Source organism: Pantherophis guttatus, chromosome 1 (genome assembly GCF_059756535.1).
Source record: "Pantherophis guttatus breed Tessera chromosome 1, ASM5975653v1, whole genome shotgun sequence".
NCBI lineage: Eukaryota > Metazoa > Chordata > Lepidosauria > Squamata > Colubridae > Pantherophis > Pantherophis guttatus.
The window spans coordinates 130,177,123-130,197,339 of record NC_142063.1 but is presented as its reverse complement, the minus strand read 5'-3'; positions in this window follow the sequence as shown (position 1 = coordinate 130,197,339).

Below are 20,217 nucleotides of genomic sequence, written 5' to 3'. Positions count from 1 at the left end.
GCGTGCATGCTCCCATTGTGAACCAGTAGTAAAGGTAAGTAGAACTCACCCCTGCTCTGCACCCAACTTTAATCATTTCCTCCTGATCTCATATTGAACGTTAAAATTTTAAAGTTTACACATACAATTTGGTTGGCTGGCAACCCTTGGAACCAGGTTCAGGGTCCAAGATTTGGGGGTAACTCCATGTGCCCTGGAGTGGCAGACTGTAATTCAATCAATCATTTTGTATTCTGACAATGCAGTGTTTCTGACAGGTGTATGCACACACAAGTTAGGATTATAACAATACTTGTAACTCTAGCTTTTAGCAACATCTACTTCTCTTCTGGAACTATACTGGACAAAATTATGAGTCAGTTTCTTAACTATTGTTTCCAAGTTTCCTTAAAACCAAATCAGACAAGTCATCAAATCCTGATGTATTTTTATTTTGCATAAGGTGTAGAAAAAAAAGCTCTGTTGCCTTTTATTCCATTAACAGAAAATAAAACTGAGTGGGAAGGAATTTTGAGGAACAAATGGTGAGAACAAAAAAGGATCCGGTCAGTCATTATTGATCATCTGCTCCTAATATAAATATCATACATCATTTTATTGGGGAAAAAAAGTCATGCAAGTGAACTTCCACTCCAAAATTTTAGGATTTCCCCGCTAAATCAAACTATTTCTGGATTTTTCTGTTCTATTTGGATGATAGTGGGGAACATTGGTTCTTTCCAGCTTGAATTCCTTTAACAGGATTTTTTTTAAAACCCAGATGAGTCGAGGCTTGGGGGGGGTGGTTCATGGATCTTTAGAAAATTAAAAACAGTATAAGTTAAATTAAATTATAGGGCTGTCCAAAGTTTTAAATCAAGGCTCTGATTTGACAAAACAGAGTGAATCACCATTCTGAAGGAGCACCATCAAGCGAGAACCTTTGAAGTGCTGAATAGAATTAAATGGCTTGGAAGTCTTTCATAATGCCTTACAAATTGTGACTTTTTTTTTAAATACTTCTATGGTTGCTGTACACAATATATAATATTGCAACCTCATTTCTCAATATAGGGAACAGTGATAAGGGTAGTGGTGGGGTGATGGGTTCTTTGCAGGGGTGAAATTCAGCAGGTTCTAACAGGTTCTGGAGAACTGGAAGCGGAAATTTTGAATAGTTCGGAAAACCAGCAAATACCACCTCTGGCTGGCCCCAGGGTGAAGTGGGAATGGGGATTTTGCAGTATCCTTCCCCTGCCACGTCCACCAAGCCACGCCCACAGAACTGGTAGGGAAAAAAATTGGATTTCACCCCTGGTTCTTTGATACTGACAAGAGTAAGAATGAGTTTTATCATCACTTTCTGCCTATCACAATCCTTGAGGGGAAGGCAAGGTAAGGCGAACACTATCTACTTCTTTAATGTGGCCAACCCAAAGTCTTATGCTCTCACTCTCTTGAGCTAATAGGACATTATACTTCTGTAGTGTTCCTGTCCACCAAGCTTAGTTCAACTCTCAATACTCAGAATATGAGCTCAAGGCTGACAAGTCCAAGATGCGCTCTTCAATCCAACCTCAACTTTGAATTACATTTCTTGACTATTAATTAGACTAACACAACCACAGACCTACATACTGTTTTTAAGAATAAAAGGTGGTAAGTCTACAAATTCTGATGGCTCAGGACTCAGACTTTGACTCTGAAGAAGCTGCTCCAGATGAATCTGTAGAATGTCAGCTTTAGGAGAGATGCCAAGCCAGGAATCACCCAAGATTGATCAAAAAGAGGCACCATCAAAACAGCTGTAGCAGCCAGATGCCTTCAGACTTGATAAGCAGAGCGAGCAAAGATATTCAGTGAGGCTCCTTGCCAAGCAAGCGAGTAACTTTTAATTAAAGAAAGCTGGTTGCAGCTGATTTAAGAGGTAGCCCTGATCTATGCTTAAGATCAACTGTATGATTGATCACCTGCTATGTCATTTTTGTGAATTCTGCTCCTGTAAAACCCCTGAAACTCTGACCTTTAGATTGGTACTCTGAATTTTAGACTGGATTTTGACTTCTGTATGTTCCTGTTGAAAGTGCAACTTAATCAAGCAACCCCCCTCCCCCCCCACCAATTCTGGATTTACATTCCTTTCCTTGCCCAGCTTTATCTATTTGGCCTTGAGTAAATTGCTATTCTTGTCTACTAACTGTGTGTGAGACAGAGTTTGAAACTTGACACAAGACATAAATCCCTCTTGTTCTGTCCCAGACATTTTCTTTCTACTGTGATCTATCTCCCTGTGCCAATCTGCTTCAACTGCTAATTAACTAACATAGAATATTAACAAGTCACGTCTCTGACACATATGAGTTCAACTAATACAAGACGTTTCCTCGAGGGACCAAGATTACTGATCAGCTAAGTCAACCCTCTTGGCATCACAAAAGACTCAAGTAGCTATACTAGCCCTCAAATACTAAAAAAGAGACATTCTTCACTATCACATCATCCCTGAAAAGCACTTGGAAAGTTACAGCTGACCTTTAAAAAGTTCTAACCATTCTTAAATTAGACTAATGTCCTTTTTGCATTGGTTCAGCACAGATTTGGCTCTCTGATGGACAATTTAGAAGCTGCTGGGCTGAACTTTGATAATCTCTGCTGCTATATGTGCTTTAAAAGAAATGCAGGGTGAATGCTTTGAAAATGTATTATGATGAAATCTAATGTTTTCCAGCTGAAATTAAATGGGATAGAGTAATCTCTTCTAAAGGCTCTGACATCCCTGTTATTTTCGTCACATTCTGCCAAAGAGAGAGAGAGAGAGAGAGGGAGGGAGGGAGGGAGGGAGGGAGGGAGGGAGGGAGGGAGGGAGGGAGAGAGAGAGAGAGATGCATGTTTTAGTATTTTCTCATAGTTTGTGGATAAATCTGTCTTGAAATCAAATTTTGATGCCATTTAAATTAAATCAGTTTGTCTTTGAATTTTGAACAGTGATTTCAGATTAAATCATAACCCCTTGGAATCACCAAATTGAACTGAATCAGGATCCATTTTAACAGATCTACTAATCCAGGGGGTCTATTTAAATTGGACAATTCTAGGAATTCTTGAGGCCATAATGAGATGCTCATTAGGAGGACCAATATGCTTAGAGAAGACTTCCCAGATGAGGGTTGCCAGACCTCATGCCTGATTTTTTTTGGCTTAATTCTCATGTTTGTGGGATAGTATCATCAAACATTTTCGGCAGGGCTGTCCCACTGTCATATCACCCTTCTGACCATGTTGTTCACCATGTTCCACTGAAACCCTAGCTAAGAGATGCCCCATCCTTATAGCCCATCTGGATATAGTTGGTTATCATTTGTGATCTATTAAACATTGAATCACTTCCCTCTAATTGACAGATCACTGTTTTCCAAACACCTTCTAAATTGCTGCCTTTCCAATGTTAGAACAACTGCAACAATTGATTGTAGGATCTAAACTAAACCAGCTGTGTGAACTGTTTGTACTAATCTCTAGTAGAAAGGTGTCCATATTCCCAAAAAATGTTTTCAAGAGGGATATTTTAAATAAGGAGATATTGAAGAAGTTAGCTCTCTGTGTATTCCTGATCCTACTAAGTATTATCTTGCAGAAAGACAAGTAAATTTTTCATAGAACATCTATAATAATAAAAAAGGAATTTTCCAGATAAGCCAGGGATGATCATTAGCTAAAATATACATGTCTAGCATACTTGGCATAGTTGGAGTATGAATTAGAGGTTTTTAAAAGTAGTTGACATATTATGCAGATAAGCTCTCCGTTCAGTTTATGGACAACTTTCAATACCAGGAATTGCTGATAATATTATTAGGTTAAATCTGAGAAATAAGTGTGTCAAGGGCAAGTTTTAGGCAGCTCCTAGAATTGAGCCAGGGAGTAAATCAGAATCAAAACACACAATAGACTATAATAGTTATTGTTACTCAGAAAAAGTCATTAACTCATAAGGAAAACCTTAACATTTTTTTTTATTCAGGCCCATTGGCCTGAAGTTAAATTAAAACAATTTTAATTGGATGAATAACACAATGCAGGATGGTGGTGGTGATGATGATGATTAATGTTAGATGCTGTTAAGAAGACCGAACAGCCTTTGTACTTTGGAGGGAGTAATGAAGTAGAAATTTTTATGAAGCTTTTCCAGAGGAAGTGATCATTGGCAGCAATAGCTATTTGCTAGGAGCTTTGGAGAGCCAATAGAATTTCCCATGAAACTCAAACTACAGCTTCAGAGAAGCAAAATAAAATAAAAATAGTCTTAGTCCCTTCTGCTTATATTGGTTTCAAATTCTAGCTCCTACAATTATCAGTCTTACTCCAGTGCCTGTCAATATTCTCCTGAAAACAGATCTGCCTATACTTTTTTAAGCAGATCAGGAGGAAGTTTCATTCTTGATATTTAACATTTTTTTATTTGTCCAAATTAATTTCACCTTATGGTGCCTATATGCATCTAATATAAATGTCAACGATGCGTTACGTGTCCGTGTGAGCAAGGCGAAGGGAGCACGCGTAGCCTAGGCTTGCTGCAACTTCTTTATTAAGGATGCCTTCACACGCTGCACGACAAAGCTGACGGTATACGGATACATACAAAGTCGGCGTTGGGAGCGGCTGCCTCCCAACGCCCTTTAAATAGCGCGCCGTATGGTAATTATGACCACCGCCCTTCCGGGCTCCATGCGCATGCGCTGCCGGCTGCCATCCCGTTATGGCAGAAAGGTAAACACTACTCCCTCTCCCCGGCCGCCACCGTGACCGACCACCTCAAATAACACCCCCACCACCGTGTAGTAACGTAGATAGTCTCCGACGCCACACCTCCCCCCTCAAGCCACCCCTTCTGGCCGCCATCAACTGGAGCGGTTGAATCCTCGATCATAGCGGCGAGGTAAGGTGTCGAGTGGATCGTGACAGGTGTCGAGTGGATCGCGACAGGCGGCTCCTCCTACCAGGTGCCCTCCTGGAAGACACAAAGGAACATGTTAAACATGCCTCAAGGCTGTAATTCTGTACCCCGAGGCCCTGGCTTATGGGGATACCGTCTATGGAACCGATTGATCAGTCGGTTAGCCTCTACATCGGTAGCGGCTACCCATGACGCTTCTTCGAAAGGATACCCTTTCCATTTAAGTAAATATTTGAGTTTTCCCCTACTAAGTTTTGCATCTAGGATTTGTTCCACTTCATACCGGTTGTCTTTTACCGGCCCGGGTCTATCTACAGGTTCTCGGACTACCTCTACGGGCTTCAAGAGACTGCTGTGGAACACAGGGTGGACTTTGCCGAGTAACGGCGGCAACTTGAGCTCCACTGTAACTGGATTAATGACCTTTATAACAGGGAAAGGGCCTAGATACTTGGGACTCAACTTACGGCTCGGTGTTTGTAATTTTAGGTATTTGGTGGAAAGGTATACCCTATCCCCAACTTCAAAGGGTTTATGGTCTGCTCTCCGTTTGTCAGCTTGGTATTTTTGCATAAGGGCTGCTTTCTCTAAGGCCTTTTTTATATGAGGCCAACCCCTCCCAATATGGCTGGCCCAGGTACCAGGAGCTGGTTGGTCTTGAGACGGCACATCGAGTTCAGGGATAGCGGAAAACTCCTTCCCAGAGACCGCCTGGAACGGAGTAACCCCTGTGCTCCCATGGACTGTATTATTGTAAGCAACTTCGGCGAAAGGGAGTAGCTCTGACCAGTCTGTCTGTTGGTATGAGACATAACACCGTAAGTATCGCTCTATCATAGCGTTTGCTCGTTCCGCTGCCCCATTAGTACTCGGGTGAAACCCAGAACTTAATCCTTGTGACGAACCGATCATGGTTATGAAGGTGCGCCAGAACTTCGAGGTGAACTGAACACCTCTGTCTGAGATGATACGCCGAGGCGCCCCATGTAAACGGTAAATGTGTACAAGGAACATTTTGGAGAGTTTACGGGCAGAAGGTAACCCACGACATGGTATGAAGTGGGCCTGTTTCGAGAAAAGGTCTATTACAGTCCATATAACGTTATACCCATTACTTAGTGGGAGATCCACTATGAAGTCCATAGCAACCTCCTCCCATGGTCGACTGGGGTCTGCTACGGACTGTAAAAGGCCCAGAGGCTTTCCAGGCCGGGGTTTCGTACTTGCACACACCTTACAGCTTTTTACATAGTCCTCGATCTCTTTTCTCATACGGGGCCACCAGAATTGACGTCGTACCAGATGTAGTGTTTTGATGAATCCGAAATGGCCAGCGGTTTTCACGTCATGACACTTGTGTAGTATATTCAACCGCAGAGCTAGGGGAACGTATATTTTGCTTCCCATACAAGCAAAACCGTTCCTGTATGTTAACGCTTGCTTATGTTCTGCTAGCCAGGTATCCGTTGCAAGAGCATTCTTTAATTCCTTCTCCCACTGGAATGGCACATTATGGGACATCCGGCCTACTTGTTGGACCCCCGGCATTAATGCTTGTACAACCTGTTCCCTCCTACTCTTGTACTGAGGGAGACGCGATAAAGCATCAGCCAAGAAGTTCTTACCCCCCGGGACGTACTTGAGGTCAAAGTCAAAGCGTTGGAAGTATTGCGCCCACCTCACTTGCTTTGGTGATAGGCGTCTTGGGGTTTGTAGTGCTTCAAGGTTTTTATGGTCCGTCCATACCTCAAATCTTTTCCCACTGCCCTCCAATAGATGTCGCCAGGTGAGTAAAGCCCACCAAACAGCAAATGCCTCTTTTTCCCAAATAGCCCAACGCCTCTCCGTTGGGGTCAATTTACGAGATGTGTACGCGCAAGGAACTAATCCGGTTGTCGTCGTTCTTTGCATAAGAACTGCCCCCACAGCCACATCGCTTGCATCGGCCTGCACCACGAATGGCAAAGAGGGATCTGGATGCTGCAGGATTGGAGCTTGTGAGAACAGGGTTTTCAAACCATCGAAGGCTTGCTGACATTCCGCGGACCAGGCTATTACTTGACCTAGTCTTATTTTCTGGCCTGTATCCTTTGTGTGGAGCAGGTTTGTTAATGGAAGAGCTATTTGAGCAAACGCTGGTATAAACTGGCGATAAAAATTCGCGAAACCGAGAAAGCTTTGTAATTGCTTTCGTGTTCTCGGTGCTTACCAGTCCAGAACCGCCTGCACCTTCTTGGGATCCATTTCGACCCCATTGCCAGATATCCGATATCCCAAATAATCCAACCTTGTGCGGTGGAATTCACATTTTGACAGTTTAACGAACAGTTTCGCTTGTAACAGTTTTGTAAGTACCTGTCGTACCAATACTATATGTTCCTTCATCGTTTTGGTGTATATTAAAATGTCGTCCAGATATACGAGGACACCTCGATAAAGAAATTCATGCAGGACCTCGTTTATTACCTGCATGAAGACGGCTGGTGCCCCCTGTAACCCAAAGGGCATGACCCGAAACTTATAACTGCCCAGGGGACAGTTAAATGTGGTCTTCCATTCATCACCAGGTCTAATCCTGACTCGATAGTACGCCTCACACAGATCTAGTTTCGTAAACACTTTACCAGTCGCCAGTGTAGCCAAAAGGTCTGTCATGAGAGGCAGGGGATATAGATGTTCCACGCAAACCGCATTTAGTCCCCGGAAGTCTACACACAAACGTAGCCCGCCATCCTTCTTCTCCCGGAACAAGACGGGCGCTGCCATGTGGGACCTACTGGGCTGAATGAAGCCTCTGGCCAGGTTCTTATCAATGTACCGCCTTAATTCCTCTAACTCTGGTTTTGTCATAGCGTACATGCGGGGTTTTGGCAAACGGGCACCTGGTTTCAATTCAATAGCGCAGTCTGTCGGCCTATGAGGGGGTAGTATCTCACATTCCTGTTCGTCAAAGACCGCCGACAGATCACTATATTCTACAGGGTACCCACCCGTCGGCTGTTGGTGTACAGCATCCCCAGCATTCTCTGCTCTCCCGCTTAAATCCTCCGGGACTGGATCAGGGCCAAGTCCCAGTCGTAATTTCCGGTAACCGCCTTCCCACCAGATAGTCGGTCTCCACTTATCTAACCATGCTAGGCCAAGGATAAGGGGCTCTACCATAGTATCAACAACCACAAAGCGAATCTTTTCCCAATGGTCTCCAACCTCCAGCCGGACCGGTTCAGTTACCTGGGTTGCTGGCCTACCCCCCAACAATGACCCATCCATCTGTTCAAACCGTATGGGGACCCTTAAGGGGACCATTCGTAAACCCAGTTCCATAGCTATAGATTTCTGCAGTAGACAGCGGGTACACCCGGAATCAACAAGGGCATGCTGTGCCACCCTTCTTGCTGTCTGTAAGTGTTGTAAGACCACGGGTATCACAAAAGGTCATATTGGGCCACTCACCATGGGGTCTCCAGCTGCATCGTCGTCACTGCTGTCCGAGGCCATGGGAGTACTGCCCTGGAGCGGAAGGGATCTTGACTCTGATGCCGGTCCACGGGTAGACACCAACGTCGGTGTAGGCATGGCCCCTTTGGACCAGTCCGATGATGAACGGACTCGTTCTCGACCCTTCCCTGTAGACGACGGTGGTTTGGAGGCAGCCGACACAGGAGAGATAGGACAGTCAGCTGCATGATGGCCTAGTTGATTGCACCTGAAACATCGGATTGCACCCCTTCCAACAGGGAGGAGAGAGCGAGGAGGGGAAGATCCTACTCCCCGAGTCCCCACAGGCCTATCGCTACCACGCCGTGTGGCGGTGGCCAAACTAGCCACCCCCCGGGGTCTAAATTCCCGTAACCCTACGTCAAGGTCCACCGCAGCCTTAAACCACTCCGTTAATTTCGGGGGTAGCCCTCTATACACACACGCCTGTCTCAACTCCCGATCTAGCCCTAGGCGGAATTGATGGATGAGTAACCTTTCAGGCCACGCCCGTAAGCGGCCTGCCACAGCTTGGAACTCCTTGACATATTGTCTGGCAGGCCGACCCCCTTGTTTCAACGCCACCAACTCGCCCTCCAACAATTGGGTGCGTGACTGGTCTTCAAAGCGGCAACGCAACGCCTCTAAGAAGAGGCCTACATCAGCTAATTCCTTGGCGTGGTCGCTATGTAAATCGGCGACCCAGTCCACCGCCTCACCCGACAGAACAGTGGTGATGGCTACCACCATAGACCATTGCGACGGGAAAAGATGACCATACAAGTCCATATAACTGAGTATCTGACTCAAAAACAATGAAACCCTATCTGGACTGCCGTCGAAGGTAGCTTGTAGGGGAGGAGGGCCCCACAGCTGCTGCTGGGTGTGCCATGGGCCAGGACCCCAGCCAGGGCCCGGGGCTATTGGTCTAACGTTTTGAGCGTCCCTGGCACCGCTCCTGCGATGGCTGCTTCTTTGCTGACGACTGTGTCCTTGCGGCCCCTGCTGGTCATAGCGAGGGCCCCTTGCCCTGTCTCCATCCCCTTCCTGACCACGTACATGACCTGTATGGGACACGGTCTGGGTGGAACTAGACGCTCCTTGGTCACGATATTCGAGCCGTGGCGTCTCCTCCCCAATACGTAATTTCGGGCTTGCCAGACGAAAACGTGACTCCGAGGCGCTATGAGACGCTCTTTGTCCCTGCCAGGGGCGTGCCTCCGGTATCCATGGCTGCCAAGAGGGGGCCTCCCGGAAGCTTGCCTCACCAAACTTCTCCCTTAACACATCCAACATGGACGCCCCCAGTCCGGTCGAATAGCTCATGTCGTATTCATCTTCCTCTGTCCACCTCCGTTCCCTCCACCCTTGGAATGACGCGCTGCCCAGGTTAGGAGGGGATGACGACCACTGGCCCAACAAGTCTCTCTCACCTTGCAGACGGCACTCGTCCACATGGAGGTCAACAGCGCCTGCCGGGGACGTGACCTCCTTCGGGCGTACAACGGTCAATTCCAGCTCTTCAGACGCTGGGGTCTCCGACAAGCCCTCCATCTCCGCATCCAACTCCTCCTCGGTAGCCGGGGACTCAGCTGCTGCGCCCTCCACCATGCCGCTGACCACTGCCAAAAGCGAGGAGGAAGAACGCCGACTTTCTGTCAACGATGCGTTACGTGTCCGTGTGAGCAAGGCGAAGGGAGCACGCGTAGCCTAGGCTTGCTGCAACTTCTTTATTAAGGATGCCTTCACACGCTGCACGACAAAGCTGACGGTATACGGATACATACAAAGTCGGCGTTGGGAGCGGCTGCCTCCCAACGCCCTTTAAATAGCGCGCCGTATGGTAATTATGACCACCGCCCTTCCGGGCTCCATGCGCATGCGCCGCCGGCTGCCGTCCCGTTATGGCAGAAAGGTAAACACTACTCCCTCTCCCCGGCCGCCACCGTGACCGACCACCTCAAATAACACCCCCACCACCGTGTAGTAACGTAGATAGTCTCCGACGCCACACCTCCCCCCTCAAGCCACCCCTTCTGGCCGCCATCAACTGGAGCGGTTGAATCCTCGATCATAGCGGCGAGGTAAGGTGTCGAGTGGATCGTGACAGGTGTCGAGTGGATCGCGACAATAAATAGATAAAATAGCCCGACCAGATTTGAAAATCATGACTTACAACACTGGGAATAATTTTTAAAACATTTACCGTATTTTTTTGGTGTATACGAAGCACTCCCCCCCCCAAAGTGGGTGGAAATGTCTGTGTGTCTTATAGAGTAAATGTTGCCAAAGCCCTGTCGGCCCCCACCCTTTGGCCTCTGCCTCCCAGCAATTTGTTTTCCTCTCCAAAAGCTAGGTGTGTCTTATAGTCTGGAGCATCTTATAGTCCGAAAAATATGGTAAGTGATTTAAGTGACAGTCACTGAAGAAAACAATTATGTTTGGAAGAGTTAGCATTAAAAGGAAACCAGGCCATCAAAGAACACGGTGGTGGCTGGACACCATCAAAGCTGACACCACCAGAGCGCAGAAAAACTCAAAGAAGTAATGCAAGATTGGAAGAGAAACCTGGCCCATAGAATCACCAAGGGTCAGATACAACTGAACGGATAACATCATCATCAAGTGACATATTTTCAGGATTTAGTAATTAGATACAGTGAGACAAAAGATTCTACAGTGTTGGGTTAAGAACATTTTAGGCCAGTCTCTGAAACCTGTTTTTTCCCCTCAGTGGAAGGACAGGGATATATCATAGAGCAGGGCTATCAAATTCCCGTGCCCACACCCGGTTTAGCAAAGGAGAAAAAAGTCCCGATATGTCACATGATGCTGCCGTGAGGATGTGAGTTTGACACCCTTGCCATAGAGCCTAAGCCCTACGTTACTAATCAGCTGTCCATAGAGGTGGTGGAGTAGACTATCCAATTCCCTAGGTATTTGATTGATTAAAAGATTGCAAGAGGAATAATAATAATAATAATAATAATAATAATAATAATAATAATAACAACAACAACAACAATAATAATAATAATAATAATAATAATAATAATAATAATAATTTTATTTCTCTACTGCCCTTCTCCAGAAGAACTCAGGGCAGTGTAGAATGGGTATCCTAACCCTGGAGAATTAAATAATGGGAATGCATCAGTTTGTCAAATACATATCATGTTGCTGTTGATGCAGAGTCTGTAAAGTAGCAGCATTGTTAAGAGTTTTTTTTTTAAATAATTAATTAAAAGATAGACAATTAGCAGACTCTCATTTGTAAGCAAATAAAACTTTAAAGTGGGTCCAATACAAATTGCAGAAGATAATTGGCAGCTGCCATTTTAAAGATATTGAGCAGTTTTTAGCCTTCATAAGCCTCAATTCATTTTGTAAATAAGAATCTTAATAATTCTGTTTATGATAAAGAAGCAGTTTTATTGCCACACTATCAAAGATATTTGCATTTTGTGCACCATATTAATAGTTCAGCACCATCTGTCTTGGAAAATCTCTTCCCTTTATGAGCAAGATTTTCTCATGGAAATTAATCAAACATAGAAACCACACAGATTGCATTCATTTGCAACAAGTTTCTATATTTGGCTCCAAAGCATCAGTCCTCGTAAATTCTGTGTAACATGTTTATGGAATGTTGCTACTTTGTAAGAATTTTGCATCAGAAGAGAAACCTGGGAGCAAGTAAAGCACAATTTACCCAGATGTGGAATTGTGACAAGGTTTGTTTGCTTTCTGGAGAACTGGAAGCAAATGAGCCACTTCCATCTAGTCCTGTTTAATGTTGAGAAGTGGGGTGGGGCAGAGGGAGGTGGAAGAGGAGAAAATGAGACATCATCTGCCAATTTTGGCAAAGGGATGCAACCTATGGTTGGTGAAAGAACATGGTGCTGAATTATTGCCCTGTTTCCTGTGGAGTACCCTGGATTGTGCTGTAGGAAGTTAGCACCCACCCATCTCCTAGAACCGTGATGGCGAACCTATGGCATGCGTGCCCCAGGTGCACGCAGAGCCATACCGGTGGGCACATGAGCTCAGCTCCGGTGCACAGGCACATGCCAGCCAGCTGATTTTCGGGCCTTCTGGGCCCCCTGGAAGTCGGCAAACAGGCCGTTTCTGGCCTCCAGAGGGCGTCCGGGGGGAGGGGAGGCTGTTTTCACCCTCCCCAGGCTCCTAGAAAGGCTCTGGAGCCTGAGGAGGGTGAAAAACGGGCCTACCAGGCCCACCGGGCCATCGCATGCCAAAAGTGAGGGAAGCGCGGGGGGGTCACGCACACATGCATGGGGGCAGGGCACATAGAATTATGGGTGTGGGCATGTGTGCATGCAACAATGGTGGGTTCCTCCTGGTTTGGTCCGGTTCGGCCGAGCCGCTAGCGGTGACGATATGACATCACCGAACCGGTTCTCCCCCCCGCTCTCCCCCCCATGTTATTCTTACCTTTTATTTGGTCCCACCCCAATCTATTGCTGCCTCCTGAGCCCCAGCTGATGACTAGAGGGAAAAAAATTGTTTAAACTCTTGCCGCGGGGCTTCAAAGGGCCGTCCTACAGCTGATCAGTGTTAAAAGCAAACAAATGAGTCAGGTCGTAATGCGAGGACCTTCCAGAAATGACTCTGACCAGCTAGCCATGCCCACATAATCACATGACCTCCAAGCCACACCCACAAAATAAGCCACGCCCACAGAACCAGTAGTAAAAACAATTAGAACCCACCCCTGGCATGCAACCCCCCTGCGCTCCCCCCCGCTTTTGGCACGCGATGGCAAAAAGGTTACCATCACTGTCCTAGAAGAATGAAATATTCTAGAAAATATTAAAAAGACAGAATATTACTTTTTCCCTAAAGGAGAAACATGTTTCTAAAGACATAAACTCAGAGCCTCAGCTCTCTGCACCCCCCCAGCAGATATTTTGGTGCCAACCTATCTACAAGACAAAAGACTGGCCAGCTTATCTACAAAACAAAAGACCTTCACTCTCAGGACATAATAGGGTTAGCCCTCTACCCATCTCACCACATGGCACCTGGGAAGGTTGCATCACCAGCAAGGTTCAATCAAGCATGAGACTCAAGACAGCCTACAAAGCTACCCCTGCATAGCCCCCTGGGAATCTGACAACCAATCAGAATACATGTCCTTGCCACAGGAACAGGAAGTTCAAATTCAAAGTTTAAGAGAGGGTATAAATCTCTCTCTCTCTCTTACCCATGTGCTCATTTGCCCAGGGCCCAAAAAACCCATGTGGTTCTGTCCACCATTAAACATCTTTCCAAACAGCCTCCATGTTTCCAGTGTCTTTCTCCCCACTTGGAACTGAACCCAGATGGGCATTTCCTCCAACAGTGCTATCAAAAGGAACATCACATCATGAGTAGTATAGATTAATGCCTGAAGAATTCAAAACCATTAAGAATGAACTTAAGAATGATCATGAGGATATGGCAGGACCACAAATAATTTTATTTTTTCCAGAAAAGCATCCTCTTCTGAAGCAGCAGGATTTTCCTTACCACCTTCCAAATATCTTCGAATGGTATATTGATCTATCTTTGCCACTAGAACTGAGCATATAGGCTACTAGCTTAAATGTGTGAATATCAAGCAAGACATAGTAATATCAACATTGTGTTAAAGTCTCCTGGATATATGTCAATAATAAAATTAAAAGCTATCCAAACATGCAGTTGTGGCCATTTTCTATATGCTTCACATATTTGAATATTGCCTCAGACTACTGCAATACCTCAGATCATCTCTGTAAAATTTGGCTTGCAGGATTCAGTGTCAGAGGCTCAGAGGAAAAGTATGTGTTATTCTAATACATCCCTGGAAAAATGTATTCTCAGCTACATTTTCTACTGAAATATTATTTTCCCTCAGGACTTCTACATATGAAAAATTAATAATGTTTTCATGTTATTATTTAGCACCTGAACTTTCATTATTGTATCTGACAGAGCAGCAGGTGTTAACAGCTGGAAACAATGAATATGGGAGCTGAAAGGAACCAGATGTGGCCCTCATTTGGGGTTTGATAGTTATTTAAATAATGTGCTCAATATTAATAGATCTTGTATTAACTTTTCTTGCCTCCCTAATGCAGGGCATCAAATTATACGCTTCTCAGTTAAGTTACTTTAGTTTTATCTCCTCTCATAAAAGGAAGTACTTATTAACCTACTGGAAAACACCTATTTGCGAATCTGTAAGGAAATGACATTTCTTAGATTGCAAATGCATGGGCCATAACTCATGTGTTGTGTCTGATTCTTTATATTTCTTGATTAAGCCACTAGCAAAAAAAAGTCTTCCAAAAATATAACATATTTGCTGCCTAAAGATTCTCCTCTGTTGACTTGGATCCTATGGAGTGAGGCCCCAGAACTATTAACTTACTCAGTCACCTGAATATTACATCCTGTTTAACTCAGAGAAAGATTTCTGCTAGAATCTCAGTCAAAAGTTTTCATATCCCCTGGTGACCTGATTCTGTAACTGAAGACTGAACCTGGATTATTCTGTGCGAAAAGGAATACATTCTAGCTCTCAACTAAGATCCTCTCCTAACCAGCTTGTCCTAATTAGGAAAAACTTCCTTTAATGAATAATCTAAAATTATGCAGTGAACCATAATACGAGGGAATGCTTAACACAGAGGAGGAAACAGAGGAAACAGAGGAAACAGAGGAGAAGACAATGAAACAGTTCAGGGAGGAAGAGTTTCCTGAATCTGGGCAGTGGTAGAGAGTGTGACAAAGAGATTCAGAGTACAGGTAGTCCTCAGTTTACAAGCATAATGGAGCCTACTCATGATGATAAGTCACGAGGGTTATAAAATGAATCGATCATGTGACAGATGCAATTTTTACAACTTGAACACAGCATTCATATAGCAGCCACTGCGCTTGTTAAGAAGATCAGTTGTGTTGCAATATTTTCAGGATCAGACTCAATAAGATCAACGAGAGTTAAAGATTTAACTGTATATTCTTTTATTTACATTAGGCATTCTATATTCACTGAATATTCACAGATAGAAGCAAGGGAAATGGTGTAGGTAGCTCCTTATATATACAATGGGTGGAGCTATATGTGGGAGTGGTGAATTATGAATACATTAAGAAGTGAAGAATAAATTAACCCCTGATACCCTGTCTGTACACTATTTACACATTGGAGAATAAGGCATTTATATCTGACAAATCCCCCTCTAAATGCCGATTCGTTATATAACACCAGTTACATTCAGATTCAGGACAATACAAAACATACAACTTAGAGGTTAAGTATCTATGTTGTTTAGAAGGTAAAGGCTTCGTTAATATATCAGCTAATTGTTCTGAAGTGTCACAATGCACTGCTTTAATAAATCCATCCTGAGATAATTGTCTCACATGTTTAAATTTTATATCTATATGTCTGGACCTTTGTCCAATGGCATCAGATCTAGATATTTCAATGGCTGCTTTATTGTCTTCATGCATAACAAAAGGCAGAGCAGGTTTTTTCCAAACATCTGAAATTAAATCATTAAACCATACAAGATTATTTGCGGCCTTGGATAAACAAACATATTCCGCTTCTGTTGTTGAAGTAGCCACTAGTTCTTGTTTACCAGTGTACCAGTAGACTGGACAGTCATTTAAGAGAAATACATAACCAGATGTGCTTTTTCTGCATGAGGTGTCTCCAGCCCAATCTGCATCTGCATAACACGTAAGCTTTGGTTCTTTAATATCATTAGGTTCTAACATTAAACAAAAGTCTAGTGTACCTTTTAAATATCTTAAAATTCTTTTAACAGCTTCCCAGTGGTACATTGTTGGTTTGCTGACATGCCTAGATAATAAATTGAGTGGTAAAGTGATGTCCGGTCTAGTCCAATTAGATATGTAAAGGAGTGAACCTATGATTGATCTATAGAATGTATTATCCTTGAACTCGGGAGAAGATTCATCAGAATTCCTTAGAAAGTCAGTTTGCATAGGGGTATCACAAGGTTTGGCATTGTTTAAGTTGCATTTATTTAAAAGATCTATGATCTTATCTCTCTGGGTAAGTTTGAATCCCCCTTTTGTCTTATTAATTTGGACACCAAGGTATTTGTTTACCTTGCCTAAAGATTTCAATGAGAAATGTTCATTTAGTTTAGTTACAAAAGTTTCTCTTCTTTCCTTATGTTTTCCTATGTATAAAATGTCATCCACATAAATCAATACAAATTCAACGTAATCATCACCCCTCTTGACAAAGAAACAATTATCAGCAGTGGTAGCGTTGAAGTCCATGGTCTTAAGTACTTTTACTAAACAATCATACCATCGTTTACCAGATTGTTTTAGCCCGTATAAACTCTTGTTTAACAACCAAGTCTCATTTTTGTTTGTGTATGGACTATGAGGTGCTCTCACGTATATTTCTTTATCTAATTTTGCGTGTAGGTACGCAGTCTGTATGTCATATTGGAATACATCTAGATTGAGTGCTGAAGCTACCACTAGAGCTGTTTTGACACTCTCTGTTCTTACAGTGGGGGAATACGTGTCAGTATAGTCCTCTGGATATTTCTGTGCATAACCCTGTGCAACCAATCTAGCTTTGTATAGAGTATTTCCTCCCTCTAAATTCTTAATTTTGTATATCCATCTGGTACCAATAATTGTCTTATCTTTAGGTGCAGATGCAGGTGTAAATACATTTAGTCCTTGTAAACTTTCCATCTCTTTCTTCATTGCTAATTCCCATTTTTCTTTTTCTTCGTGAGGAAGTTTTAACACTTCCTCGTATGTATTGGGTGTTGTTGGTTCACCATTCATGTGCATTACATAATCCTTGTATTTATTTGGCATTTGATTTCTGGTGTTTCTAATGATTTTCTCTGGTTTACTATCGTTATCATGCAAATATCTTGCTTCCTTTTTTGTTAGTGTATCTGTCTTTATTTTGAGTTGGCTATTTGTCCAAGTTTTGGTTTTGTTTTTATATTTGTTGGTATTTTGTTTTTCTATAGTCCCTTTCTCATGAGATTTTGTATCTTCATGTTTATTTGGGAATATCTCATTAAGATGTAATTTAGACCAGTTAGCTTGTTCATGGAACACAGCTGTTCTGGAGACTATAAATTTGTTGTTACTATCAATGAATCTGTATCCTTTAGTGCCAGTCTCATATCCCATAAATCTGAGTCTCCTGGACACATTTTCTCCCTTTCTTCTTAATTGTTTAGGTATGTGTACGTCTGCTGTGACTCCAAATATATGCATGTGTGCTAATTTTGGTTTTCTATTATACATCACTTCATATGGTGTCTTATTTATAATGCTGGACCATGTTCTATTTTGTGTGTAATTTGAATAATGTAAGGCTTCTGACCAGAACTGTTTGCTTAAGCCAGCATCTTCCAATGTGCATCTAATCATGGTTTGTAATGTGGAATTTTTTCTCTCTGCAATCCCGTTTTGGAACGGAGAAAATGGACTAGATGTGTAATGTAACATTCCTTTGTCTTTTAACCATTGTGAGAATTCTTTAGACATGAATTCACATCCTCTGTCTGTCATAATTTGTTTTATTTTGATGTTGTGTTGTGTTTCTATGCGTTTGTAAAATTCTTTAAATTTTTGAAATGTTTCATCTTTGTGTTTTAGTGTGTAAACAAATCCATAGCGGCTATAATCGTCCACTATTGTCAGGAAGTAACGTTTCCTATAAGTGATTGATGGAGTTAATGGACCAACTAAGTCCATGTGTACTAAATCAAAAATTTTGTTAGTTGATCTGGTAGATTTTCTTGGCCTGGGACTAGTTTTTAGTTTTGTAGATTTACATACTGAGCATTCCAGATAATTTTCACAATTCTTTATTTTAACACCTTCTGCGTGTTCAGTCATTTTTTGCACTACAGGAAAACTGGCATGTCCTAACTTCCTATGCAATATGTGAGCACACTCATCATGAATTGGTTTACCTATCTTTGGTTTCTTATCGTTGTGTGCATCTTTGTGATCATGAGATATTTTACATTCATCATTGTCACTGTTGCTAACATTCTCATCATCTATTTCAATACAATCTTCCATATTTGAATCAATGTTATGTAACCATTTTTCTTTTGTTATTAGGTAAGGTAGTCCTCCTTTAGTCACCACAGTGCCTACATTTATTTTATTCTTTTCCAAAGTTGCCTTTCCTTTTGAAAAAACAATGTTAATGTCAGAATCTCTGCTTAGTTTTATGGCACTTAATATGTTATGAGGTATTTCAGGTATTAGTAATACCCCCTCTATTTTTCCTAAACCAGGCAAGGTTATATTTCCTCTACCTAATACTTGAACCTTTTCTTGGTTGGCAACCTTAATTACAAATTTATCTTCTGCAAATGAAGACAATATACTTTTGTTATTAGTGGTGTGATTAGTTGCTCCAGAATCAATAAGCCAATTATTGTTCTCACTTTGTTGTGTGTTAGTGTTGTCTTGTTTATTTAATCCATTCAGTGAACCAGACTTTCTATCCTTTGAATTGTCTCTGCCCCCTCTATTCTCTCTGTGATTTGGTGGGCTCCTATATCTATGCCTTTCTATGGAAGGCTGTCTATAATCGTGTTTGTTTCTGTATTCTGATCTATATCTTTCTTTTAAGACTTTTGGGCAATCTCTTCTATTGTGTTCCCTGGATCCACAATTATGACATTTAAATGTTCCACTATATTTTTCTTGAAAAGCTACTTTCCTATATGGTTTATGTTCTGTGTGATAGTTAGAACGATTCCTTCTAGAATTATCTTCTGTTATCAATTTGTTAGATAGACTTTCTATGGATAAATACCCTAGATTGATTGTGTCTAAATGTGACATGAAATTGTCCCATGATGGGTCAAGTGAGTTGATAATGACACTTTTCATTGTTTGGTCTGAAATCACTTCCCCCCTTAAATGCAGTTCAGCTCTTATTTTGTTCAAAGATATTAAATGTTCACTTATGGAAACCCCTGGTTTTATCCTAGATGAAAAGAAGTCTTTAGATATTCTTGTGGTGGTGGCTACACTGTCACTGTGAAACAAATTAAACATGCATTGAATAATTTCTGAAACAGTCAAATTTGGCTTAATGCTGTGATACATTGCAGGAGACACACTAGATATTATTAAGAAAAAAGCTCTGTGGTGTAAGCAATCTATTTTTAGTGTCCAAGGTCTTTTTGGGGGACTAGTGATAAAAAACAGTAAGTTTTCCTTCATAAAGACAACCTGGAGCTGTTGATACCATTCTTGTAAATTAATGCCATCAACCCTTAGTTTTGGGAAGTCACTGGGTAAATTTCCGACATTATTGGGTCCATTACTTACAACCTGAGGTAGTCCGTGGTCTCGTAAATGCAGAAAATTGCAAAACGGCATGGGGATGCTCGCTACGAGTCTGCACGATCTTCTCTCCTGTTCATGTCTTCCCGGATCGTCAGCGTAGTTTCGCGCATGCGCGTTGTCCATTTCTTCTTCGGCGTCGTCGTGGAAGGTTCTCCTCATTGCGGCCCGCTCGTTCTGCTCCTCTTCAGATGAGTCGGTCTCTGGTTCGACTTTGGGCGTTCTGGCGACGGTGGCTGTTCTTCTTCTTCTATTGAAAGCATTGGTGCTTGCTTCGGTCTGCGGCGTAGGGCGGTATCGGCAGGGCTCTCTGGGTTCCGGCGTCAGCGCTCTAGTAGTCAGGATGGGAGCGGGCAGGTCTTGAGGCATTGGCTTGCTCGTTCGCTTTTTTAGTGTCTTTTTAGTAATTTTCAGTTTTGGCCCAA